Source organism: Megascapheus bottae, chromosome 14 (genome assembly GCF_031878675.1).
Source record: "Megascapheus bottae isolate mThoBot1 chromosome 14, mThoBot2.hap1, whole genome shotgun sequence".
In the NCBI taxonomy this organism is placed as follows: domain Eukaryota; kingdom Metazoa; phylum Chordata; class Mammalia; order Rodentia; family Geomyidae; genus Megascapheus; species Megascapheus bottae.
Window position 1 is genome coordinate 996,644 of NC_143522.1, and position 26,329 is coordinate 1,022,972.

Below are 26,329 nucleotides of genomic sequence, written 5' to 3' on the forward strand. Positions count from 1 at the left end.
TAGATCCATGTATTATAAAAGTTGAAGGATGAGCAGAGGACCAGAGCTAGAAAAATAGTATGAAAGATGAGAGGGGAGGTAAGAAAAGAATAATGTAGGAGTGTAAGATTAATATAATAATGAAGAAAAGGGATAGCATAAGGATAACTGACCTAAGGTGACAGGTAAAATAGTTGAGTACAAATTTAGAAAAAATAAGATAAAATTTATGAAAATAAGAAGAGTAATAAGAATATATAGAGAAAAGAGGAAGGTATATAGAGGATAGTTCAATGATAAAAATTTTAAAAAGTAACAATAAACAAACAAACAAAAAAGAAAAACAAGAAAAAAGGTGGGGGGAGATCCCATACAATTGTGAGTTCTTAGACAAGAAATACTAGGGTTAAGAGCCAACAGATTAAAAAGCAGGCGACTGTATCAATTAAATATCATTTGTAACCAGTCTGTACCAGTGCTGTCACTATGTTTCCAGAAATGACCACAATGACAGAAGGAAAGTGGGAAAAAAGGAAAGAATCATAACATTAAAAAAAAAAGGTGGAGATAAAATGACAAAAAAAATCAGAACACTTAAAAATGCAAATAAAAAAGGGTAGACAAAAAAGAAGAAAAAAACAAAAAAAAGAAAGAAGAAAAAAAAGGGTATTCATTTTTTTTTGTTTGTGGGGGGAGGATAGGAAACTTGTGTCTCCACTAAATTTGGGATCCAAACCCTTCAAAAAGTCCTTTTCTCTTGCAATTTGGGTTTGCAGTTTTTCTGATCAGTTTGCTCGAATGGGCAGAAAAAAAAACCCCAAACAGTGGAGTCATGAGCAGCTTTGTTTGTCAGGATTGAGGCCTCCGCCCAGGGGGAGGAACTTCCGCTAGCACCAGCAGCGGACATCCGGCTAAGCTGCTTCTGGGAAATCCTTTGCCCTTTTGAATGATGGCGCTGCCAGCACCACTTGTCAGGCTCCAGTTGGTTTGGCAGGGTCTTTGCCAACAGTCAAGATGGCGCTGCTGTTGGCTGGTGGGGGAGGATGTTCCTTCCTGATGCCGTCGTTCCTCGAGCAGAAGTGGAAACATCCACGGAGGTACTCACAAATTGCTAGATTTTCTGGTTCCGTGAAGCTGGCAGGTCGGTGCATGGCTGGGTGTCGGCTCTGGGCTCGCACAGGCTCTGTGTGGCTCTGTCTTGAGCCGGGGGGTCTGCGCTGCCGAGAAGCGCTGTCTGCTCAGGTTCAGGTGGAGGCTTGTCTCCGAGGTGGCTCTGAGCTGCTAGTGCTGCTCCAGGCTCTCTTCTTGCGCCGGGTTTCTGCCTTTTTTCCTCTCTGACTGAGATCTCTGTGGTGCTAAAGCTTACTTAGGATGGATCTTTGGGTATGAACTTTCCCCTACGATGTTAGAACTGGTATCTTGGCTAGAGCTTAGAAAGACTCACACTGAACCGCCACCATCTTCCGCCAATCTCGTCATAGAGATTCCCTTCTTGAGTAGTTGTTTGTTAAACATGACATTTGAAATATGGTATAAAAATCAATGTTAATAAATTCTTAAAAAATCATGCATGTAGTGCATGTCACCAAATAATTAAAAAATAAGAATTCACGAAATATCATACAAATATCCATATATGTGTGTGTGTATGTGTGTGTTATATAATCTATCTATCTATCCTATATTTGCATTATATATTGTCAATACTGGGCCTTGAACTCAGGGCCTGAACTTGGTCTCTTTGTTTGTTCAAGCCTGATGGTCTACCACTTCAGTAAAAGCTCCACTTCTGCCTTTTTGGTGGTTAATTAGAGATAATTTTTTAATTTCTTATCCAAGAGATTCTCTTGGATTCTCAGGTTGACTTTGAATCAGAATTCTCAGATCTAAGCCTCCTGAGGAGCTAATATTATAGGCGTGAGCCTTCAGAGCCCAGTCCTATTAATCTTTCTCCCTTCCAGGTTTTATTATAAATGCCTTTTAGTAAATGTAGACTTGCAAATGTTTGCTTTACAAAGCACTGTTGAATCAATGCTTTATATTTATATCTCTATTTTAAATGTCATAATCTCATATAAACTTTTTTTGGGGGGGGTTAGCTCAGAAATGTGGCTGCATCATTATGTCAGATGTCTGCATTATTTTATTGTGAGGATGGAAAGGACCAGTTCTTGGTGATATGACGTATACCTGCCATACTTCCTTTATCTGGAACTTAGGAGAACTGCTAACTCCCAGGAGCTGAGTGGGAACAGAAGGTTTGAAAGCAAGGCATCAGAAAAAGTTAGATATATAGTTACTTATGGCCGTGAGGCTGAATCTAATACCCAGACAAATGTTTCCTTTCTAAGTAGGCTGTCTGGAGATGGTTGTCAGCTTGTCAGTGTTGCTGGGTATCTCTGATAGCCTGAGGCTCTCCCAGGAAGCCCAGGTAAGGGCCTCTCTCTTGGCAGATGGCTCTGGAGGGGTCACTTCAGGCCAGTTGGTGTTCTGTAAACAGCCACATCTGTTGAATCCTTGTTTTTCTTCCAAATTGTGCTGGAGAGTAAGAGTGCTGACAAACTGGGTGTAGTTTTTAAGCTTCTTTAGCTGCTACCTCATTCCCCAGTTACCTCATCCCTTCCTTCTCCAGCAGGGCTCACATTCTGTGACCAATAGTAGATGTATATTGAAAACAATTATTTCATGAACTAGGTATGTGCAGTGCTTAAGTTTTCCCACTCAGGAGCCTTTAGAAATAAAACTCAGATTAGGTAAGAGCTAGGATAGGATAATTGAGGACATTTTTTAACAGTGACATAATGACTTTTCTCAGATATTTCCCATTGTCTGAAGGGGATCATTATCTCCATGTGAAGCCACATCTGGCATCAAGACTGAAGTGGATTTCTGAAGCACTGGCCCTTTACCTCTGAATGGTAAGAGCCCACCTACCTCCTTGTAATGGTTTTTGCTCTATCAGGGCACTGGGTGGATGCTGAGATCTTACAGGCTACCCAATGTTATGCATTAAGGGCACAAAGCTTCTATTGGAAGAATTACACCTGATGCAGACCCTGCTCTCTAAGAACAAACTTGCTCTTTCTTGAGGATAAAGGACCTCAGGGATCATTGGCTTTTAAATGTTATACATTTTTATGACATTATAAAAGAAATAGGGGCTATAGAAAGCCACTTAGTATTATATTTCCATTTTCTGGATAATGGATTAGATGTAATGTTCCAGCAAATATGAACAGGCTGCAAAAAGGGATCCAGAAATAATGTAAGATATAAACCATGAACAACAAATTGTCCAAAAAAGTCAAGTTAACATTCCTCTAATATGACAGATATTCACATATAAGGTGAATGCTCTGAAGCGTAATGATTGATGGGGAATTAAAATAAGAGATGATTAAGTTTTTGAAGAATGTTTAAGTGGGAATTTGGTAAAGGAAATGGCAGTCAGAATAGCAGAGATTAGAACTGATATCAAACAGAGAACTGGGAAAGAGATGGGAGCTGAAGGCAGAATTCAGAGAGGAGGGCCAGGAGCATGGCCTAGTGGTAGAATGCTTGCCTAGCATGCACAAAACCGTGGATTTGATTCTTTGGTACCACATACACAGAAAAAGCTGGAAGTGGTGCTCAAGTGGTGAAGTGATAGCCTTGAGCAAAAGTACTCAAGGACAATGCCCAGGCCATGAGTTCAAGTCCTAGGACTGGCAAAAAAAAAGGAAGAAGAGAGGAATACTGAGATAGGAATCTGAGAGGAAAAGAAGGGAGTTAATTGCACATATATATGATAGATGATATGAAATCCAATTATATACCACTCAGTGATAAGAAAATGTCCTGAGAAATATGAGCAGTTTTTGTTGTATGAACATGGCAGAATGCATTGATACAAAATGGTAAAGATCAATTACTTGCCATAACTTCTTTTTATTAATTTTTTTCTTATTGGAGAAGGCTAGAGATTGATCTCAGGGCCTTGAATATGCTAAGAAAGTGTCTTTTCATCACTGAATTTATGTGGCCTCTTGGTGCAATTCACAGATGGAGTGACATGAGATGTGTAGCAATATACTCTCAAATAATAAAAAGTAAAGCACATATACAAACTAGTAACACAATCATTTATTGTGTGTGTGTGTGAAGAAGCCAATGAAGAATGATCCAGAGAGTCATAGAATTTCCATAGAAGATCATTCTACTAAATAATGAAGTAGCAAATTGACGCATAATTTACATACAGCCTTGCTAAGGGATTTACTGACTCAACAGAAGCTGTGAACTCATCAGTTAGTATAAAGTGAATAGGATGTTAAGCTATCATTTGGGGCTGTAAATATATATATATATATATATATATATATATTTAAGCCTTGAGGGAAGGCATGAGGACTGTTCAAAGGAGAATCACAGAAACGATTAACAAATAAAGAGAATTAGGCCTGAGAAGAGATGCCAAAGGGCTGGGGATAATTTATTGGGCATAAGTCTGCTACTAGTCATGGTACAGCTTTAAGTGTATAATACATTATTAGTGTGAGAAGATGGTGACATTGTTCTTTGTCTTCATTAAGAATGAGCAAGAGGAGAGAGAGATTTGTACACACAAAAGGCAGTCAGGCACCTTGGAAGGGAGGAGGTGATGGAGGCGGAGACTTAGCATCTCTTTGCAGTTACTTTGATACAGGTAGTTCTTGTCTTCTGAGAACCATGTCAGCTCTGTCTTCGTGCAAATGGATTAGAAGTCTTGTTAGTTCTTCTACCTTTTGGAGAGGAGATATAGTTGTGTCATAGAAGCTCTGGCTTTTTATTTATTTTTTGCTTCTTTTTTCTTGCAAGTCCATGTCCAAAGGAAATTCTTCAAGCTCTTTGGCATTTTTTTTTTAGTCTTACAACTATATTGTGTCATGAAATAATTTCCTATCTTCTGTTCATTAGTCTCAGATTTCAGTGTCTAGATTTCAAAGTATATTCATATTAAATATGGGGCATTTTGGTATTAGCTATTTTGAAGATGCTTAAGTAACGCAATTGTTTTTTGCCTTTAAGGTATTTGTTGGCCCCTTGACAACCTAAGACTGGGATGCTTGTTTATTTAGTTTTTAATCATATTATTTGACTTTTTAATAAAACAGTTATAGTACATCCTACAATTGCAAATTAAAAGTAAGCAGCATTTACCTTTTAAGCACACAATTCAAGCATTGAAAGCTGCCTGACTTCCAGTGTGAACATGGATAGGAGGATAACATTTTGTAATACAATCCTTAAAACTACTTCTCAGTGTTATCTGTAGTAAATGTTTAATAAAAAACTTCCAGAAGAAGGGGACTAGCTTCCATCTAGTATTTATCAGAAAGATGATTTCAGATGTTTCTCAGGAAAATACACTCTGAGTGTGTGTGTGTGTGTGTGTGTGTGTGTGTGTATGTGTGTGTGTGTGTGTGTGTGTGTGTGTGTGTATTAGCTTGGTATTCAGTCCCAAGAAAGTTAGTGGCCTTAAACTCACATTTTGTTTGTTTTTCCTGGGTATATTCAGCTCTCACTTAGAAGTTCCTGTCTAGGTTAGCCATGTCTTAGAGTAGCTAGAAATAGTTTTAGTGTGGAATGCAACTCTTTATGATCACAAAAAATAAGACCTCTGAATGGATATGGTAACTGTATCTAATAATCACACACATTTTTTTTTTCTGGTCCCGCAGCTTAACCTGAGGACTTAGATACTGCTGGGAGCCTTTTTGTACTCCTATCTAGTGCTGTACCACTTGAGCCATGGTGCTACTTCTGGCTTTTTCTGAGTAGTTTATTGGAGATAAGATCCTCAGATCTTAGCTTCCCAAATAGCTAGGATTACAGGCCACGAGCCATTGGAGCCTGACACAAAAATTTTTATTTGCTACACTTTTTTCAGGGTAAGTCATGGGGTTTGAACTCTGGGCCTGGGTGAGCTTTTTTGCTTAAGGCTAGCCCTCTATCCCTTTGAGCCACCGAACCACATCAGTTTTCTGGTGGTTAGTTGGAGATAAAAGTCGAATGGACTTTTCTGCCAGGCTAGAAACTTTAATTTCTGCCTCCTCTCTACTCCTCCTGAGTAGCTAGGATTACAGGCATGAACCTGAATATCTCATTATTTTCCTTACTGAAAAAAAAGTCAAAATTTAAAGTTATTATAGGCACCAATTGTTATGTTTAGCATAATTTGGTTCTATATTTCATTTTTTTTTTTGCCAGTCCTGGGCTTGAGCTCAGGGCCTGAGCACTGTCCTTGGACTTTCTCAAGGCTAGAGCTCTACCACTTGAGCCACAGCACCACTTCCGGCTTTTTTCTGTGTATGTGGTACCAAGGAATCGAACCCAGGTCTTCATGCATGCTAGGCAAGCACTCTACCACTAGGCCAAACTACCGGCCTTGGTTCTATATTTCAATTCCAGGTGTAGGTAGATTACAAAGAACTTGTGCTTCTGGACGTAAGAGACTTACGCAGTGCCTACCATTCAGCCAAGAAATGCCTTTGGATAGGTGTACTGACTGACTCCACACATCACTAATGGTGTGTGGTGATGAGAGGGCAGTGGACAACTGAGGTATAAAGGAGTGCAGATACAGGAAAGGCTGGGGTGGTTCAGGAGCCTAGGGGTGGGCTATGGGAGAATAAAAGGGGGATAGCAACAACTTCTCTCTAAAAGAGAACAGGTAGTGAGGAGCCAGCAAAGGGTGAATGGAGTAGAATTCAGATTTCTCTTTGGCATGGTGGTTCTGGAGCAGAGTGTGCCCTTCATTCTTCACTCCAGTTCTACCTTACGTTGCTATAGAAATGGTGGCACTCTTATTGGACAGACTGTTTCATCCTGATTTTGCTCCTTGTCATATTATTACTGTCCTTAGGTTTTCTCAATGCCAGAGCTCTACCACTTGAGCCACAGCACCATTTCTGGCTTTTTTCTATGTATGTGGTGCCAAGGAATTGAACCCCAGGTCCTCATGCATGCTAGGCACAAGCACTCTATCACTAGGTCTGTCTCTCTCTCTCTCTCTCTCTCTCTCTCTCTCTCTCTCTCTCTCTCTCTCTCTCTCTCTCTCTCTCTCTCCTCTCTCTCTCTCTCTCTCCTCTCTCTCTCCTCTCTCTCTCTCTCTCCTCTCTCTCTCCTCTCTCTCTCCTCTCTCTCTCTCTCTCTCGTCTGTAACCCTAGCTACTAAAGAGGCTGAGATCTGAGGATCAAGATTCAAATCCAGCCTGGATACAAAAAGACCTGAGACTCTTATCTCCCATTAACCTCTACAAAACAGGAAGTGGGGCTTGGCTCAAGGGTTCATGCCTGTAATCCTAGCTACTCAGGAGGAGTAGAGAGGAGGCAGAAATTGAAGTTTCTAGCCTGGCAGAGAAGTCCATTCGACTTTTATCTCCAACTAACCACCAGAAAACTGAAGTGGTTCGGTGGCTCAAAGGGATAGAGGGCTAGCCTTGAGCAAAAAAGCTCATCCAGGCCCAGAGTTCAAACCTCTGTCTCTGTCTCTCTCTCTCTGTGTCTCTCTCTCTTCTTTCTCCCTTTTCAGAAGTAAGTTCTATAGTTTAGTAAAGTGTTATTTTAGCAAGAGCCCAAGACCAACACTGAGTGCTAGACCTTGAGTGTTTGTCTAGACAACAGCCTGGAGCCTGAGAGTTGTGTAGATGCTGTCTTTCATTTATTGTTATTATTATTATTATTATTATTATTATTTGTCAGTCATGGGGCTTGAATTCAGGAGCTGGGTGCTATCCTGGAACTCTTGTGCTCAAGACTAGTACTCTATCACTTTGAGCCACAGAGTTACTTCTGATTTTCTGGTAGTTAATTGAATACAAGAATCTCATAGTCTCTTTCTCTTTTTATCTTTCTTTCTTTTTTTTGTGGGTCTTGGGGCTTGAATTTGGCCTCAGCCACTGTCCCTGAGCTCTTCAGCCTCTTTAGTAGCTAGAGTTACAGGCGTGAGCCACTGTGCCTGGCTCTCATGGACTTTTCTGCCCGAGCTGGCTTCAAACTGTGAACCTCAGATGTCAGCCTCCTGAGTAGCTAGGATTATAGGTATGAGCCACCAGTGCCTGGCTGGTTCTTCCTTCTTATCAGGCAAGGGTTCTTGTAATACACATGGCCTTATATAGAGCAAGCCATTTCAGTTATGACTTACTACATAATTCTTCTACGTTCAGTGAGGGGGGAGCATACAGGTGCCGTTAGACAAAGCTGGGTTACCATGTGACACTAGGTGACATTTAGGTGACATTGATTAAAAGGAGAACACACTTTCTTTGTAGAGATTTTTACAGCGAACAGTAATGTATATATAATGTATAATATACACATACATATATATGGTTTTTTTTGATTTTTGGTAGGCCTCAGGCTTGAACTCAGGGCCTGGACACTGTCCTTGGACACTTTTTTAGCAAGGCTAGCGCTCTGCCACCTGAGCCACAACACCACTTCCAGCTTTTTCTGAGTAAATGGTACCGAGGAATTGAACCCAGGACTTTGTGCATGCTATACAAGCACTCTACAACTAGGCTATACTCTAGGCCTTATATGTGTATATATATATATATATATATATATATATGTATATAACATACATGTATGTTGTATAGATATTACATAAATTCTCTCTCTATAGACTATGAATAGTCTCTATATATTCTGATTTGTTGTTGTTTTGGTTGGTTGTGGGGCTTGAACTCAAGGCCTGGGTGCTGTCTCTGAGCTCTTTAGATCAAGGCTAGTAGTGCTCTACTGCTTGAGCCACAGATTTACTTCCAGTTTTCCACAGCCTGGTGGCCTGGGCTGGCTTTGAACAGCAATTCTCAGACCTTAGCCTTCTAAGTAACTAGGATTATAGGTTTGAGGCACCAGCACCTGACTTATATATTCCTTTTTAAAAAATATAGTTTTATAGCTGGGTGCAGTGGTCCACACATATAATCCTAGCTACTCAGGAGGCTGAGATCTGAGGACTGAGTGTCAAAGCTAGCCTGGGCACCGAAGACTGGGAGATTCTTATCTCTAATTAACCACTAGAAAACCGGAAGTGGCGCTGTGGCTCAAGGGGTAGGGCGGTAGCCTTGAGCTGAAGAGCTCAGGGACAGTGCCCAGCCCAGAGCTCAAGCCCCACGACTGACAAAATAAATAAATAAATTAAAAAAATATATTGTTTTGTTGTCACTATTAAGGTAGTATGCAGAGGAGTTACAATTCTGTAAGTCAAGTAACATGTAAATTCTTTTTGGACAATGTCACTCCTTATATATATTTTGTATAATCTCTTTCTTCCATGTTTATTTATTTTTTGCTTTTAGTAATGACAGTGGAGTAGCTGTTATCCAGCCATTGTCTGGCTACACATTGCCCAACCATTGAGGCAACCATTGAGGCATGTCTATACTATTTGTATTTTTGTCACTCTGGGGCTTTGGGCTGAGGACAGAGTGTAAAGCAGGAATATGGCATGCATGAGGGAAGCTGATTGGCAAAATTCTCAAGTAGTGCTTATCTTCAGTGTCTTCCTGAAGTCTTTCTTTACTAAAGATAGAGGTGTTGGCATGACAGGGTCAGATAGCCTCAGGGAGTGAACGATTTGCTCCTGAAGAAGGTGCAGACTCCCCAGGGCCTCCTGTGTCCTGTGAGGAGTAAGCTAGGAGCCAGGGCATACAGCAATGTGAAGGCAATCCACTCCTGACCTCCTCCCGTGGGTTCTGAGCACCACAGCTCTACTTACCAAGTGACAAGCTCCTGGTAAGAAACTGGGGATGAAGCCTTTGCCAGAAGGGAGTCTGGGAAAGGCTTTAGAAGGAGTTGAAGTAAGCCTCCCTACCCTCCACAGTGACAGCTGATCATAGGGGGCCTTCTGTTTGGGAGTCATGACCTCTTCTGTCATATCTCTGTGTTCTGCCAGGCTGCTGGAGAGATGGGTGTGACAGACTCACCTTTCAACACCCCTCAATCACAGGCTTCCTCTGTGAGAGTGAGGAGGAAGGGAGAGCAGAGGGTTCCCCTGGCTTTCTCAACTCCTTTCCCTCTAGGTCAGGACCAGGTCACAGAGGCCACCAATTGTGCAGGAGCATCCTAATGACAAGGGAGAAAGTGTCTCTCCTCTTCTCTGGAGAATGCTGAGCTTTGGGGAGGGATGCTGGCCTCACTTGGGCCCTTGTCAGAATCCAGGCACTCACAGGGGCACCACTTCTGGGGCTGGGCTTTAATTAAGTGGGAAACCACGTTCTCTTTTTAAAATGATAAATGACTTAGGAGCAGCAGGTACAACGGTGCCTTTTCAGAATTTCTTGGGAGATGTGGTGGAGAAATATGATGGATTGCATTTGAATTCACTTAGCTCTGACTAAGATAAATTATCACTAAAACATCAGGTTGCGTATTTTCCCAGTGAAGCCCATTTCACTCTTAAAGCTAGTTATTCTCTGCAGGCTTCCCTCCCCTCCACCCCTTTTCTTTGTCAGAAGCAGGAAAGGAATATGAGAATAATGATCAGATTAGAAGAAGACTATTAAAATCATGAAGGCAGTTAGTTTTGTCAGCTAAAATGTTGTTTTAGGCTACTGAACTCTTTCCTGCAGTTGCATAAAAAAGAACATGGTGGGTTCCCCAGCACCCTTGTAGATATTTTATGCATCCCTGTTGTTGTGAGGTCCCATAAATTGGAAGTGATTCTCTGACTACATTATTATTATTATTATTATCATTATTGTTGTTGTTATTTTGGTGGTCTTGGGGCTTGAACTCGGGGCCCAGGCACTGTTCTTGAGCTTTCTCAAGGCTAGTGCTCTACCACTTGAGCCACAGCACCACATCTGTTTTTTTCTGTATATGTTGAACCAAGGAATTGAACTCACAGCTTTGTGAATGTTAGGCAAGCACTCTATCACTAGGCCAAACTCCCAGCTCCTTCCTTTTATTTCTTAAGATGGGCTCCTACTGTGTAGTCCACTCTTGCCCTAAACTATGTTTGTGCCTCAGCTTCCCTAGTTGCTGGGGTTATAGAAGTGAACCACCTCATGTAGCCAAATAATTTCCTTTCTTGCAAAGGGAATGCCAAGTTGGTTGGTTGGTTTTATCAGTTAATGTGCATGACTGAACCATAGAATACATTTACACACCCTGGTTTATGTTGAAGACAGAAAGACATGGACATAAAAGTAGCAGAAAAGTAACAGGAAGAAAAATTCATCAGAAAATTACTCTTCTATATTTCCACAGATCTTCTGTGATTGTATATGTTTAGAGAATGATCAGGAAGCCTCATGCTGGCTGCTCATGCCTGGAATCCTAGTTACTCAGGGGGCTAAGATTTGAAGCGTGATTCAAAGCCAGCCTGTGCAGAAAAGTCTTATCTCCAATTAACCACCAAAGGTCTAGAAGTAAAGCTGTGGCTCTAGCAGAACTACAGCCCTGAACAAAAAAGCTAAGGGATAGTTCACAGGTCTTGAGTTCAAGCCCCAGTATCAGCACCTATGCATATAAAAGAGAAGAGAGAATGATATTGATTATTAATTTCAGAAAAATGTTTTATTATTTATTGTACAAAAACATATCTACGTAGAGCTAAATGGATATATAGAACTGTTAATAAGTAGACAAGTCACCCACAGTCTTAAAAAAATTTAGGGGGGGGTGGTATTACAAGGTAGATGCTTTACTGCTTGAGCCACTTTTTTGTCAGCATGGGTTTGAATTCTTGGCTGGAGCACTTTCCCTAGACTCTTTAGCTTAAGGCTAGTGCTCTACCACTTTGTTTGATCTATCTCTATGGGGGTCACGTGACATGCTGCCAACTGAGTTCCTGCCAAGTGCCTTGCGAATAACATAACTATGTGAACTCAGCTGTGTAGAAGATAAACTAGAGACTGACAGAGGTTATGCAAAACTGGAGAGTATAAACTGAAGAGTGTAATCTCTCTAATTTAGCTTAAGATAGTTTAGAGTGTCAATAATGGATGGCCAAATACAATGATGGAGTCTGTACTGAGCCTGTGGCCTACCAGTTCATTTCATGGGAAGTAAGCAAGATGTCCCTGTAATCCTAGTTGCTCAGGAGGTTAGGATCTGGGGATTGTGGTTTAAAGCCACCCAGAGCAGAAAAAGCCATTGAGACTCTTATCTCCAATTAATTACCAAAAAGCCAGAAATGGAGCTATGGCTCAAAGTGGTAGAGCACTAGCCCTGATCACAGTGCCTAGGCCTTGAGTTCAAGCCCCACGAATGTCAGCCAAAAAAAAAAAGATGATTAATTTTCTTTTGTTCCCCATCAGAAATACTACACACACACACACACACACACACACACACACACACACACACACACACACACACACGCCTTCCTTCCCCACATATCTGTCTCCCTTTTTTGTTAAGCACATAGTAGATTACACATCAGTTTTATTTCTTTGGTATCGGGGGTTGAATTCAGAATCTGGACTCTGCTCAGTAGACAGGTCAGCACTTGAGCCAGGCCTCAGCTCTTTATTGCTTTAAGTATTTTCAGGTAGCCTAGGAGTGGCCTCAGCCTAGGGTCCTCCTACCTGTGGCCTCCAGAGTGGCTTAGACCGCAGACATATATCATCGTATCTGGCTTAATTATTGAGATGGGGTCTCACTAACTTGTTACCTAAGCTTGCCTTAAGCTACAGTCTTTCTGATCACAGATCCTTAATAGCTGGGATTGTAGGCATGTACCACTACTCCCAGTTGTCAGTTCAATTTTATCTTGGAGACTCAGCCAGATCTCTCAGTTGACAGTTTGATATCCTATCTGCATTGTCACTTTTTCCCTCTTTGATCGTATTCTTGGTCCTCTTCCAAAACTATAGAAGTTCTTTCCTATTACAGTATATGTGCCTTTCCTTTTAATGAAAAGTGTTTTCCCATTTTAAACGTTGTGCAATTTCCTATCCTCTTCTCACTTGAAACCATATCAAATTCCTTTTGCTTTCCTTATCCTGCTTTGCTATTTCCCTCACCAATCAGCTTTGATGATCTTTTGATCCCACCAGCATTGTGCTATAACTGCCATAAGCATCCAAAGATGATAACTAGGACTAAGCCTGAGCTTGACCCTTGGGTCACCTTATTAGACTCATCTGTCTCCCCCAAATTGACACTACATCATCCATCACTGGCTTTCTAGATGCTCTTGCCAACAGCTTTTAGCTGCAAGGAGCCGCTCCCACTATCTGCCATCTGTTCCATTTGAACAATTTAACAAGTTTGATAAAGAATCTTGTTCAGCTAATAAGATTATTAGGCATGATTTTATTGACAGTGCACACATTGGCAGCTTTTCTTGAGTGCTTAAAAAGCAGTACTTCTCCCAAAGGGCTTTAATTCAAAACAGTGTAGTGGGAAAAAAAAAGCCCACTAGAGTTTCAGTTTTGCCTTTATGGATAGGTAGGTATCTAACCATTGAGCTTTGATTCCTTCATTTATAAAACTGGGTTAGAAATATGCATCCCAGTGATACCATAGGGTTCCTAAAGTCACAAAACAAATGCAAAAACAGCTTATTAAATGCACAATTCCTTCTATTGTAGAGATGCTCACTAATTAACTGAAAAAAAAGATTGTAGTTACATATTTGTTGTAATATTGATGTAATATAACTCAGCCCTTTGCATTTGCCAGGTCTCTGACACTTGAGTCACATCCCTGGTCCATTATGTTTTAGTTATTTTCTGATAGGGTCTCAAATTTTTAAGGTGAGTCGGTATGGACAGCAGTCCTTCTATTTATGCCTCATACACAGCGATGATGACAGGCATCTGCCATCACACCCAGCTTATTGGTTGAGATGGGATCTTATGGGCATTTTGTCCAGGGTGGCTTCAGATGACGATTCCCTGGGCCTGACTTACTTCACTTAATGTAAAGTCTTTCCATTTCTTCACTAACATGCCACAGAAGTGTTTTTGTGTCCTTTCAATATATCAGGTTAGGAAGTATCCAGTGTCAATATGGTCTACGATACGTGGATCAAAATGATCCAGTATGGACCCCTTTCATTTGGATCACCTCCATCTGTTGATTAGAAGATGCTTTTGAGGGCCCTCCACTGTGTAACCAGTCAGTGTAAATAAGTTCTCACGCAGACATTCTTTGATACCATGCAATCCAAGTATCCTGTTGATAAATTGGAATGTTATGCACCGATATTAACATCTATTGTTGATTCTTTTCATGTTGTTTTTGTTGGTTGTGGGACTTGAACTCTGGACCTGGGCATTGTCTCTGAGCTCTTCAGTTTTCTGGTGATTAATTGAACACAAGTCTCATTGCATTAGCCACCATGCCCAACTATTACTGATTCTTGACTGTAATAGTAATTGCACCACTGAACTAATTAACTTTCTTGTTTCCTGCATCATGCCTTCTCTCTCATTTATTTCTTTAGTCAATTATCTACTTACATCAATATGGACTCAGGAAATTTGAAGTTAGAATTAACAACTTTCATTGTTGAAAAGTTGAAAATGTTATAGATTTAACCATTGGCACCCGCTTCAAGAGAACATCTCTGGATTTTCTATTCTACCTATCCTTTACTATAAAAGTTCTTGTACTTTCCCTACTCCAGCCCTAAACGTCTCTCCCTCTCTCTCTCTCTCTCTCTCTCTCTCTCTCTCTCTCTCTCTCTCTCTCTCTCTCTCTCTCTCTCTCTCTCTCTCTCTCTCTCTGTCAGTTGTAGGACTTGAACTCTAGGCCTGGGCATTGTCTCTGAGCTCTTCAGCTCAAGGCTACTGCCCTACCCCTTGAGCCACAGTGCCACTTCCAGTTTTCTGGTGGTTAATTGGAAATGGAAGTCTCACCGACTTTAGTGCCCAGGCTGGCTTTGAACCGTGATCCTCAGGTCTTAGCCTCCTGAGCTAGGATTACAGGCATGAGCCACCGCACCTGGCTTCTTTTTATGTTTTTTTAAAGAAAATAAACAGAGAACTATAAAACTATACTTTTGTATTCAAATTTCCACTTATATTCACAGTTGTTTCTACTCTCCTAATGTGGAACATGTTAGCTCCATATGAAGTCTAGACATTAACTATTTGTCTTAAAGCATATGTATATAGTAGATGGTTTTGTATATTTTTCAATACTAGATAAATGAAAGCTGCACATAGATAAGAATTTACATGTAACTTGACTTTTTACAAATTTATATTGGTATGTATGACACCAACATATATTCACTTTAACTGTTATGTAACTGTCATTGTAGGTTGTAGCATTAAATAGATTTATTCTTTTATTAAGACATTTTGACTGTATATAATTTTTACTATTATAATCTTGTAAGCTATCTCCTTTGTCTACCATTTTGTTAGAGTTTCATTGGGTTTTATACTTAGAAGAATAATTACTAGGTATTAGGGGATTCATGCCTTCAGTTTTACTAAATCTTTTTTTCCAAAATGCTTGCTTTATTTATACTTCTGGAATCCTATCATCAGTGCTGTGTGAGAGTCTCTATGTCTGAACATCTTTACTAACCATCATACCAGCCATTGGCATGGTCACTCATTTAATTTTTTGCCAAGGTGATATGAGTGGTGTGTGTGTGTGTGTGTGTGTGTGTGTGTGTGTGTGTGTGTGTGTGTGTGTGATCACTGGGGCTTGGACTTAGGTCCTCACACTTCTGCTTGGTTTTTTCACTTAAGGCTGGTGTTCTACCATTTGACTCACATATCCAGTTTCATGATATCAATTTTTTATCAGCATTTTCTTGATTATTGGTGAAGCTGTTGTTTCACAACTTTTGGCTATTGGAACTTTGCTTATTATCTGTAATGCAAGTGTTATCTATCAGTAAATAACTTGTTTGAATGTGGTGCTCGTGGCTTGTGTGTATAATCCTTGCTACTCAGGAGGCTGAGATCCACAGATTATGGTTTGAAGCTAGTGGGGCAGAAAAGTCTCCATGAGAATTACCTTTAATCAAAAACAAAAACAAACAAGAACCAACCAAAAGTAGAGCTGTGCTCAAGTTGCTAGTTTTGAGCAAGAGTGCCCAGGCTCTGAGTTCAAGCCCCACAACTGATGACAACGGCAACAAACAGCTTGTCCACTAATATTGTTTGAAGAATCTTTTCATTTTTCTAATTTCAATTCAGTCTTCTAAGTGAGTCTCCTAATTGACCATATTAATGGAGTGGCCTGTGGCATACTGCTCAATTTCTTTTCACTGAACGAATGTGTACCCCAGTAGCTTGAAATAACTTGATGCATTTAAAATGATTTTTTTGGACTCAGGATCAAACAGCCTCTCAGAGGCATTAACAAAAAAGGACTTTGATCCTTTCACAAGTGAGGTGAGAACCTTCGTCTGTTTCTTTGTAATAGAATCTAAGGCCTGGAAGCAGCTCTTTGATATGAGTAATATCCAATTTAAAATTCACTGGATCTTAGAAATAAAGAACTAGAAGGAACCACAGGGAGCATCTGGCACAACCTTCTCATTTTACAGGAAATGGATGTTCAGAGACATGAAATAAAACACTTAGGGTTGAGACCTAGTTTTTGAAAGGATGAATTTAGTCTTTCCTTCTTCCAAGGGACTGAGACTTGTACGATTTGACTCAGATATATGTAATCTTCTAGACATTTTTCTCTTGGCAGTGTTTTTCTCTCTTCCTATTACTAACACTCTTAGAGTTCTATATAAATCCTAGTCAAATGCTTTGGACATGTAGCAACTAATGTTCCCTTGAACCTAGTAGATATTATAAATCAGTCTATAGGGAACTTCCATTTTCTCTCTCTTTTTTTCCCCTAGAAAGTCTGTTTCTCTTCAGTACAGAAACACAGTAATATTCATTCTTTTATTTAATTAGAAATAAATCTCTCCAAATGGTTAGCCAAGGCCCTTGAACATGATAGCAAGGCCTCGCTACTTTTTTCCCTCTGATTTTTCTTAGGTAAGCTTTGCAATTAAATGGCCTAAAAATTTCTTTTGTCTAATCAGTTTTCTCTTCTAAATAAAGTGCTAAAACGAGAGGCTATGTTTCTATTTCTAAAATGTCTGTGAACCTAGACTAAGATACATCAAAAGTGTTTTGAGAAAAAGCGGAACAAGCAGACTGGAATAAAAAAAAAAAAAAAACCTTTTGCACAGCTGGTAATGACCATCTATTTTAACTGCCCAGTGTTATGAAATCATTCCCGATTTCCCTTAAGCTACTTTCTGCAGTAATTGTCAGATTTCTCTGAGTCCTTACTTTTAAAAACAACCCTCTATAATCAACAACTGAGGGTGCCACAGAGCAGGTAGGTGTTCCTAGAGCTGCCTCACCCTGTTTACCCGGTAGTCTGCTGCCGCTGCTGCTGCTGCTTCTGCTCCTGCTGCAGGTAGTGTGATGGTGACAAAAACTAAAGATTTATGCTTGTTCCATGCCAGACACTATTCTAAAGTATTTCACACATCCAAACGACTCATTTCATCCTTTCATGTGAGAGGTGAACTACTGTCATTACCTTCATTTCACACACAGATGTCCAGTTATGTACCCAGTGTCACAATGTTTACTAGTTAAGGTCCAAACAAAACAAGGATGGTATATAAAATAGGCAATTTGGGTGACATATTTACTAACTGTGGGTGCAGAGGAGGCGTTATTATAGAATGCAGGATTCCCTTAGCTCTGATCATTCTTGGCCTGAATGAATTAGGAAAGGGACAGCCACCAGAATTTAGGAAGCTAGTTGTGCCTGGCATGCTGTTTCTGCTTAGGGACAATGCCAGTCCCTGATATCTTTGCACAGAAGGAGCCAAGCGAGCAGTCACCCAACCGTCCTGTTCATCTTCCTTCTGCAGTCCTGGCAGGACTCCTTAGTAGCACACTTTGGCAGAACTTCATTTCCCATTTTTGTATGTGATAATAAGGACTGGAGTTGCCTAATGCATGGTAGGCTAGTATTCCATCACTGAGCCATGACCTAACCCACAATGCTTGCTCATGTCATCAATATAGTCCGTATCAGGCCCCAAGGCAAGGTCCATCCAGCACCTACCAGGTAGTATATAGAAGAGCTGAGATTTGAACCTAAGCAATATCACTGTAGAAGAGCCTAGACCCCCAACCTCTTTTCTAGATAGAAAGTTACATTATATAGTGACTAGCATGTTAGGGACTCATTTAAAAATTAAAACATTTTTATAATCTGTAAATAGTTATACAAAGGAGTTTATGAATTAATCATCTTGGTCAATGTCACCCTTGTGAACATTCTCACCCCTCTCTCAACCTTTCCTTTCCTCACTGTAAAAAATTTTATAGAGCTGGGAATGTGACTCAGTGGTAGAATGCTTGCCCAGCATGCATGAAGCCCTGGAGTTGATTCCTCAGTACCACATAAACAGAAAAAGCCAAAGTGGTGGTTTTGTGGTTCAAGTGGTAGAGTGCTAGCCTTGAGCAAAAGAAAGTTCATGGACAGTTTTCAGGCCCTGGGTTCAAGCTCCAGCATTGACCACATAAGAAAGTAAGTAAATAAATAAATAGTGGGATATATATTGAATGTTTGTGTGTGTGTGTGTGTGTGTGTGTGTGTGTGTGTGTGTGTGTGTTGTTTATGTGTGCTTGTCCTAGGGATTGAACTCTGGGCCTGAAGGCTATGCCTGATCTTTTGTACTCAAGCCTTGCACTCTACCACTTGAGCCATAGCTCTACTTCCCATTTTTGTGTGTGTGTGTAATTGATTGGTGATAAGAGTCTCTCAGACTTTCCTGCCCAAGCTGACTTTGAACTGTGATTCTTAGATCTCATCCTCCTGAGTAACTTAGATTACAGGTGTGAGCTACCAGCACCTAGTCTATGTTAAAATTTTTTTTGAAGAAACTCCATATTGCTTTTCAGAGTGATTAAGCAAGTTTACAGTCTCACCAACAGTGTATTACGGTTCCTTTTTGCCCAAATCTTTGTTGCATCTAAGGTGCTGTGACTTGCAAATGCTACCAATGTATGTCTTAATAGCAAAATAACCAGCACAACCATGTTGATTTCATCATTCTTTTATTGTAATGTATAGGGGGGTTACAGTTATATTCACCAGATAGTAGATGCATTACTTCTCACACATTGATACCCCTTCTCATGTTTTTGTCTCCATTTCCCTGCCCACACCCCCTCTTAATCATCTTGTTTTCTCCCCTTCCCTTTTCTGTTTCAAATAAACAAATAAACATATATTCAGTATGCCAGTTGAGAAAGTCAGATACTGTAACAATATGAGATTAACCAAAAGGGCAATACAAGAGAAGAGAAATAACATAGTATATTAAGAACAACAATCACACAGATAAAGCTCTTGTTTCTATATCCTGGAGATCCTTTCATTTAGCCTCATCCTTTATGGCCTTATGTATTTTTTTGCACTATTGTAATCCTCTGCTAGGAGAATCCTAGGTATGTACTAATTATTACAAATGAGGGAAACCATTGAGCCTATCTATGTTCCTTTGGGTCTGGATTACTTCACTTAATATAATTTTTTCCAAGTCTTTCCATTTCCTTACAAATGGGATAGTGTCATTCTTTCTGATGGCAGCATAGAATTCCATTGTGTATAAATACTATATCTTGTTGATCCAATCATCAACTGAGGGACATCTGGGTTTGTTCCATATCTTTGCTATTGTTGTCCTAGTGGGTTTAGTATGTGCTTGTTTCTGGACACTTGGGTAAATGCCAAGGAGTGGAATTGCTGGGTCATAGGGGAGCTCTATGTTTAGTCTTTTGAGGAACTGCCATACTGCTTTCCATAGTGGTTGAATGAGTTTGCACTCCCACCAACAGTATAGTAGTGATCCCTCCTGGCCACATCCCTGCCAGCATCTGTTATTAGATTTCATCACTGACATATTGATAGGTACCTAGCTTGATCTGAAAGGGCTAGACTCCTCTTCCTCACCATTATTACACATATACCCATTTCATGTTTTGGTAAAGCAAAAATCTTTATATTTTTCCCCATTAATTATATATGCTTTCTCATTGCTGTATTGGCTTTTTGATTATTCAAAAGATTGAATTAAAGCTCTTCTGCAGTGGAAAATTATTAAAGTTTAAGCTACTTTCTTTTGGTTTCCAGTCTGAGGAGAGATCACATAAGTTGAGCTGAAAGTATAATGAGTTTTATAAACAATAACTAATTGCTTTAAGAATTACCTAGCACTGACTGATACAGAATGTTTTGATATTATTTGTTGCTTTCAATTTAGCTTTTCTTTGACATAATGGAAAAAAAATCCTGGGGACCATGTGACTGTTGTAAAGAAGAAGGAAAAAAAACTGGCAAGGGAACTTGTGGTTCTGTATGAAAAGTAATTGAGTGATAGAGAGTGAATTCTATCCTGAGAAAGTAGCCTAAAGGCAGATTTGTTTCATAGGCTTTTAAGGAGTTGGCCCAAAGGAATACATCCTTTCAGTACAGAAGAAAGATAATGAAGAATTAGTACAGCACATAGGGTTTTCAAAAGATATGTATCTTTGATTTTTTTTTTGCCAGTCCTGGTGCTTGATCTCAGGGCCTGATCACTGTCCTTGGGCTTTCTCAAGGCTAGAGCTCTACCACTTAAGCCACAGCACCACTTCTGGCTTTTTCTATATATACGTGGTACTGAGGAATCAAACCCGGGTCTTCGTGCATGCTAGGCAAGCACTCTACCACTAGGCCAAGTTCCCGGCCTATATTTTTGATTTTCTTTTTTAAACTCCTGGGAGGAGGGGGGCTGAATGTTTTTCCAATGGGAAGAAGTCTCCATTAAGACCATACAAGTTGCAATGGATTCAGAAGTTCTGAAAAGAAAGAGTAACATAAGAAAAGCAGGCCCAAGCCCACATTCTCCACCTTCTCTAAGTTGTGGGCACTAGATAGCCATATTTACGCAGCAGCTCCATCAGGATAAAAGCTTCTGGGATTGAGAAGGCACTTTGTTCTTTTTTAACGTATGAACTCACTACCTGAGAAGAGAAAAGCCAAGTTGTTGCACTTAAAGGTTTTTCCTCTCAGAGAAATACAAAGCACATCACACATCTGTGATTCTACCTTTCTGAGAGATGAGCCACATTAAATTGCCAAAAAATGTGGAGAACAGCAATCTGCACCACAAAGCCATTTTATGGATTATTCAGGAGCCTGAATAACATTGTTTAGCAAAATATCATGAACAAGGAAGGTGGTTTTAAAAGGGGAAGACAAACCACCAGTTCCAAGGCGAGGAGAGTCTGTGGACTGTGCAGTTGCTCGAGAGAGAGGCTTGACAAGAGATTACATTTCAGTGTGCCCTTTCTTCCCTCTTTGTTTAGGAAAATTTGTCAGTGCTTTATTTGTAGATCAAGAAAATAATTTTGAATGTCATTATGCTTGTCCTATAGAGGATTTGCTTGCAAGGTCTTCCTTGGTTGCATGTATGAATGTGTAGGTAACTTGGTGTGGGTACATAGATGATTGAAATGCTGAGTTGGTTCCCAACCAGTCTTTCTGGGTTTGGCTCACTCACTTGGAAATGGCTTTACGGGTAAGTTTAAAAACAAAAAGATTACAAAGAGTGTAACGCTTGGAGCTTAAGTATTTTGAGGAGGAAGTTCAGTGGAAGAAAGGGGGACACCTTACCTTCAAGAGCCATTCATTGTAACCAGAACTGAGGTCGAGGCTGCAGCATCTTACATTTCACACAACTTTTTGGATGGCTTTTCCTGATGTAACTCACACTCTTCCTCCCTGTAGCCTAGATCTTAGATGAATTTCCATGTCATCAGACCTGTGAGGATTCACTCTACTGGGAGAGCTTAGCTCCTGGTGGATGTAGATGACAGGGAATGAAAACGTGGGGAGAGTCTCTCTCTGTCTCTGTCTCTCTCTCTGTCTCTCTCTCTGTCTCTCTCTCTGTCTCTCTCTCTGTCTCTCTCTCTGTCTCTCTCTCTGTCTCTCTCTCTCTCTCTCTCTCTCTCTCTCTCTCTCTCTCTCTCGCTCTCTCTCTCTAGAAGGGCACTTTACCACTTGAGCAACATCCCTAGCCTTTAGTTTGTTTTTCTGATAGGGTTTCCCCCTTTTGCCTGGACTAGCCTTGGGCCATAATCACCTCCTGAGTACCTGGGATGACAGGTATATACACCATGCCTGGCTCAAGAAGTCTTCTTACTGATCTTACATATGGGGAGAGGACAGCCCAGCCCTAAAGAGTTGCAGCCACTTCAGCTATCATAGCTCCCATGGGAGCTAGAAATACTTTTCTGTTTATCTGAAACATGGCAAATGATCCATCATGAGCATCCTGCCAAGTGATCAAGGCTGGAAAGGGGGTGAGGTAGAAAGAGCTGGTTAGCCAATACCAAAAGGGAATCCATACAGGGATTTACTATCCTATAGTACAGTAATTTATAGTACAATAATTTATAGTATATTTCAAAGTAGCTAGAAGAAGGGAGTTTGAATGTATTCTACATAATGGCTTCATGCTTGTAATCCTAGCTACTCAGGATGCTGAGATCTGAGGATTATGGTTTCAAAGCCAGCCTGTGCAGCCAAATCCAAGAGACTTTCATCTCCAATTGACCAGCAAAAACTGGAAGTGGAGGTGTAGCTTAAGTGATATTGCTCTAGCATGGAGCAAAAAGAGCTAAGAGAGAGTGCAAGATCCTGTGTTTAACTCCCAGTACCAGTGCACACAACCCCCCCAATCAAAAAACAACAAATGGTTCAGGTTATGGATAAATGAATGATTACTAAAATTGATTTAGGCATACATCATAAGCATGGATCAAAGTGTCACACTTTGCAAAATATGTACTATTATTATTATTATTATTATTATTATTATTATTATTATTTTGCTGGTCAGGGGGCATGAACTCAGGGCCTGAGCACTGTCCTTGGGTTTTTCTTTTTTTTCATATATTTTTTTTATTGTAATTAATAGAACGGTTACATGATATTTGCCAGATGGAAGGTGCATTACTTCACATACATTGATACCCTTTCTCATGTCTTGGTCCCCATTTCCCTCCCTCCCACCTCCACCCCTCATCTTGTTTTCCCCCCTTCCCTATCCAATTTCAAATAACCAAATACAAATATATCCGATATATCAGATAACAAAGTGAGATACTGTAACAATATGAGATAACCAAGGGACAGCAAAAGAGATGAGAGATAACATAGTACATTAAGGACAACAATTACTCATTATATGGCTTTTGTTTCTATATGCTAGAGGTTCTTTCATTTAGCGTCATACTATATGGCCTTATGTATCTAGGTTTTACTCTATTGCAAATCTCTGCTAGGAGAGCCCAAGATTTCTTTTTTTTTTTTTAATTTTTATTTTTTTTATTGTAATTAGTAAAAGGGTTACATGATATTTGCCAGATAGAAGGTGCATTAATTCACATACATTGATACCCTTTCACATGTCTTGGTACCCATTTCCCTCCCCCCCACACCCCCCACCCGTCTTGGTTTTCCCCCCTTCCCTATCAAATTTCAAATATTCAAATACAAATAAATTCAATATATCAGATAACAAAGTGAGATACTATACCAATATGAGATAACCAAGGGACAGCAAAGGAGATGAGAGACAACATAGTACATTAAGGACAACAATCATTCATTATATGAGCCCAAGATTTCTACTGATTATGACAAATGAGGGAAACCATTTCTCAAGGCTAGTGCCCTACTACTTGAGCCACAGCACCACTTCTGGCCTTTTCTATATATGTGGTACCAAGGAATCAAAACCTGGTCTTCATGCATGCTAGGCAAGCCCTCTACCGCTGGGCCAAACTCCCGGCCCATAAATATGTACACTTATTATGCCAATAAAAAAAGGATATCCTGCCAGCATCCCCAAACTTCAGTCTGTGCTGTATGACAATGCTGACAATTCAAGATACAAAGTCTTGGCCTTGGATAGTTTGCTCCTTACAGCCTCCCTCTTATCATAAGAAAGTGACTGTTCAAAAAATTGCTTGTGAAAAATGTAAAGGGTAGGTAGATTATTTTATCCTATCCCAAGTGGTTTGAAAACCTGGGAACAAAGCATTGCACAAATTAATCACATATATCTGTCTGTCTATCTATCTATCTAGATATATCCATTTAACTTAAAAAAATAGCCATGGGGCACAGATGAAAGGAGAATTCCTTCACAATACTTCTGTCCTTGCAGTTGCTTATTTGAAATATGATGTGAAGGCTGCCAGGCTTCTCTTGAGTTCCAATGGCCTTAAAGTTTTTCAGCAGCACTGTGTCAGCTGGAGTGTAGACATGATGAAGAACAGCCTGGGGAAAGGGCTGCAGGAATCCCCTGGACAAGCGTTTTAGCAGGTGTGGTGAGAATCTCTGATTGAGATGGGTCTCTGCTCTGCGGTTCACCCTGAGCAGTGAAGCAGAACCAGAACAGGATGAAGTGAATTACACATTTTCACTCCAGGAAAGACTCTTTTGTGTGAGATTGCTATATCAAAGAGAAAGCGGGAGTATTAGGATTTAGGGACTCTGAGACAGGACAGGATTATGTGATCCCATATTGTGCTAGGGAAAGGAATCATCCAGGATGCTTTGTACAGCTCAGAGGAAATCTTTCAGTGTACAAGAATGGGCTTAGGTTTCACAGTTCCCTCATTTGCTTCCTTAAACTGAGGGTCACAGTGAGATCCTTTGCTGTGATAAGCCTGTGTGGATCTCTAAGCTTTTCAACATAACCTCTGCTAAAGCAGGTCACTGGGGCCAGACAGGTGAATGAAGCAGAGCTTTCCTAAGAGGGTGCAGGAGAGGAAATCAGATGTCCTGTGTGGAGCTGGTGAAACCATCTATTCATGACAAGCTGTTGGTGGAGTGTGGAGTGTCTGATCCGTATCAGGTCGCAGAGTAGAGGTACCTGGGAGTCTTCTATGTGTCAGGCAAGGTTTGAGTTGGAACATCATGGCTCTGACCTCAAAGCACATGAACTTTTTGCTTGTTCCTCAGGTATTTGTTTTTGAGACCAGTGTTACCCCTCAGTGGAATCAGGCTTTGGAGATGCCTTTTATCGGATCAAAGAATGTCCTTTTTATTCTTTCTATTGAGTAATTTTATCATGAAAAGATGTTGGACTTTTCAAATGCTTTCTTTCTTTACCATGTAGCTTCAGTCTTTCAAAGTAATGGAATACAGGTGTGGGAGGTACTATATTTGGCTTTTCAAATTGTTCTTAACTGATATTATATTATACCACACACACACACACACACACACACACACACACACAAATACACACTTTTTTCCCCTTTTACTGGAGTTTTAGTTCAGAGCCTTACAACCTCTCTTGGCTTTTTCATTCCTGTTAACACTACTACTTGAGCCATGCCTCTAGTACCAGCATATATTTCTTACAGCTGCCTCTACAGGCAACTCTAAGTTTCCTTGAAGACTAGATCAACTCTTTATAAGCTTTTATATTCCCAGAGCTATGAGCAATGCATCACATTTAATAGAAGGTACTGGGGCTTGAACTTGGGCCTGGGTGTTATTCCTGAGCTTTTGTGCTCAAGGCTAGCATTCTACCACTCGAGCTACAGCTCTACTTCCAGCCTTTTGTAATTAATTGGAGATAAGAGTCTCATAAAGTTTTCCTGCCTAGCTGTCTTTGGGCCACAATCCTCAGATCTCAGCCTCCTGAGTAGCTAGGATTATAGACAAGAGCTCTAGCCACTGGCACAATAAATATTTAAAGAGTGAGCTGATGGAGTCTTAATTCTCATTTCCTGAATGTGTCTCCTTTTTTCTTAGGGTTTTCCCTACTTTATTCTCACTAAAATAAGTCTTTGCTAAAACTAAACAAACAAACAAAAAGGAGTTAATAAACACATGGATATTATCAGGCAATTTATGGAGCAGATAATGAGAAAGTGGACAGAGAGGGCTGGGAGTTTGGTCTAGTGGTAGAGTGCTTGCCTAGCATGCATGAAGACCCTGGTTCGATTCCTCAGTACCACATACATAGAAAAAAGCCGGAAGTGGTGCTGAGGCTCAAGTGGTAGAGTTCTAGCCTTGAGAAAGTCCAAGGACAGTGCTCAGGCCCTGAGCTCAAGCCCAGGACTGGCAAAAAAAAAAAAAAAAAGAGAGAGTGGATGGAGAGTAGACCCCTGTCCTGCTTAGGTCTTCTCAAACCTCCTTTCCACCTTCATCTATAAACACTCAGGATTTAGTCCTTTTTCTTAATGGGTTTTGATATTTCTGGGTTATTTGAGGCAAACCTGTCCATTTGGGTTACATTGTACAGACCTATGTACCATCTCCTCTGGGTGTTCCTACTATGAGGTTCTGGCCACTAGTAAAAAAA

At 40.3% G+C, this 26,329-nt stretch overlaps 1 long non-coding RNA gene across 1 annotated transcript in view; it reads left to right on the plus strand.

Moving 5' to 3' along the window:
• Positions 1-1,026: 1,026 nt before the first annotated feature.
• LOC150054497 (uncharacterized) overlaps positions 1,027-26,329 on the plus strand; it is a 79,597-nt gene continuing 54,294 nt past the window's right edge. Inside the window, exons 1-2 of the long non-coding RNA XR_016537548.1 lie at positions 1,027-1,076; positions 2,795-2,897. This is a non-coding gene — a long non-coding RNA (uncharacterized LOC150054497). The remainder of the gene's footprint in view (positions 1,077-2,794; positions 2,898-26,329) is intronic.